Here is a 2,371-nt window from a genome sequence, read left to right as displayed (position 1 = left end):
TTTGATTATTAGAAACTCCCATTGAGTTAATGGATCTTTGATTTGAGAAAGGGGAGCTTACTGTAAGTGGTCTATTTTGACTTCAAGCTTCTTTTGATGACCCGACGGATGGTGAATTTTGAGTACCGACGGATGAAGCTAGTTGTCTCCTGACGGATAAAGCAGATTGTCTCCCGACGGATGAAGCACTTTACAACTCGACAGATGTTGAATTTTGTGCTTTATTGGTAGTGGATTTTTCGGCATTATCCTTAGATACCGTTTCTTGATCACTTTCATCATCACTGTCAACACTAACCATCTCCACATTATCAAATTTGAAGCTCTCAAGGTAATCTCCATCTTGCAGTCCTTCAATCTTTTTATCATCAAACACAACATGTATTGATTCCACAACAATGTTGGTTCTTAGATTGTAGACTCTATATGCTTTACCAACAACATATCCAACAAAAATTCCTTCATCTGCTTTAGAATCAAACTTCCCATTCTGGTCAGTTTGATTTCTCAAGATATAACATTTGCAGCCAAAGACATGAAGAAAATTTAGAGTTGGCTTCTTGTTCTTGAACAATTGATAGGGAGTCATGCATTTTGCTTGATTAACCAGAGAAATATTTTGAGTGTAGCATGCAGTATTTACAGCTTCAACCCAGAAATATGTTGGTAATTTAGATTCTTCAATCATTGTCCTTGCAGCTTCAATAAGTGATATGTTCTTCCTTTCTACTACTCCATTTTGTTGTGGAGTTCTTGCTGCTGAAAACTCATGCAGAATCCCATTTTCTTCACAAAATGCTCTCATGACAGAATTCTTGAACTCAATTCCATTGTCACTCCTGATTCTTCTAACTTTGAAATCAGGATGATTATCTTATGTGATTGATGATGATTTCACTAGCCTCATCTTTAGACTTTAGGAAATATGTCCAAGAGAACTTTGAGAAATCATCTACAATTACCAGGCAAAATTTTTTCCTTGAAATGGACAACACATTGACTGGTCCAAACAAATCCATGTGTAGCAGTTGTAAAGGTTCTTCAATTGTTGAATCAAGCTTCTTTCTGAATGATGCTTTGATCTGCTTTCTTTTTTGGCAGGCATCACACAATCCATCCTTAGAAAACTCCACTTGAGGAATACTTCTAACTAGTTATTTCTTTACTAGTTCATTCATGGTCTTGAAGTTTAAATGGGATAGCTTCTTGTGCCATAGCCAACTTTCATCTTGACTTGCTTTACTGAGAAGACAAGTAACAGATTCTGCATTTGATGAGTTGAAGTCAACTAGGTACACATTTCCTTTTCTCACGCCAGTGAGAACAATTTTGTTGCTTCTCTTGTTTGTCATAACACAGGCTTCTGAGTTGAAGGTTACTGAGTTTCCTTTATCACAAAGTTGGCTGATACTCAACAAATTGTGCTTGAAACCATCCACTAAGGCAACCTCCTCAATGATGACATTGTCTTTTGAAATCAAGCCATATCCCACAGTATAACCCTTGTTGTCATGTCCAAAAGTAATACTTGGGCCAACTCTCTCCTTGAACTCTGTGAGCAGGGTAGAATCACCAGTCATGTGTCTTGAACAACCAATATCCAAGTACTATAGATTCTTTTTGTTTCCCTGCACACATCAAAATCAAATCAAGTTAATTTTGGTACCCAAGTTTCCTTGGGTCCTGCCTTGTTAGCTTTCTTTTTCTGTTTCTTAGGTTTGATCTCATTTGACTTGGGGATATCAGATTCATCCTTAGTCATTTGAGTTGGACCTTTGAAACCATTCATTACAGCAGAATTATCATGCATATTTGATTAACAGGGAATGACATGCTATTAGTAAACATGTTATTCCAGTAAGGCATGCTAAATGGTATTTGTGGTATACTAAATGCAGCATAATAAGGATTAGGTGCAAATGGAATATTAGCAAACTGTGCATTCATATTCTGTGTATACATAACATTCATAGGCATAAAAGGCATGGCATTTATGTTGGGAAAATAAGGTGGCACAGATATGGAAGTAGGCATGGCAGTTTTGTAATTAACAGACAAATGATTTACACTACCACACTTAACACAGATTTTTCTTAGAGCATATTTATCAGGTGCATAGTTGTTATGCTTGTTAATTCCTACTTTACCATTTCTATTATTTTTCCTTTTAGCCTCTGTTTTAACCTCAATCTTTTCCAGTCTGTCATTCAATTGCTTGACAGTCATATGACCAACATTAGCCTATTTCTCCTTCTTCACTTGACTGGATTCTCCTGAAATGAAGTTTTTGGAAACTGATCCATACTTTTCATTTAACTTGGTAAGTTTGGTTTTACTCACAGGTTTGCTCACAGCTGACGAATGAGGATTT

Source organism: Apium graveolens, chromosome 3, assembly GCF_009905375.1.
Source record: "Apium graveolens cultivar Ventura chromosome 3, ASM990537v1, whole genome shotgun sequence".
Classification (NCBI taxonomy): Eukaryota; Viridiplantae; Streptophyta; class Magnoliopsida; order Apiales; family Apiaceae; genus Apium; species Apium graveolens.
This window is presented reverse-complemented; position numbering follows the sequence as displayed.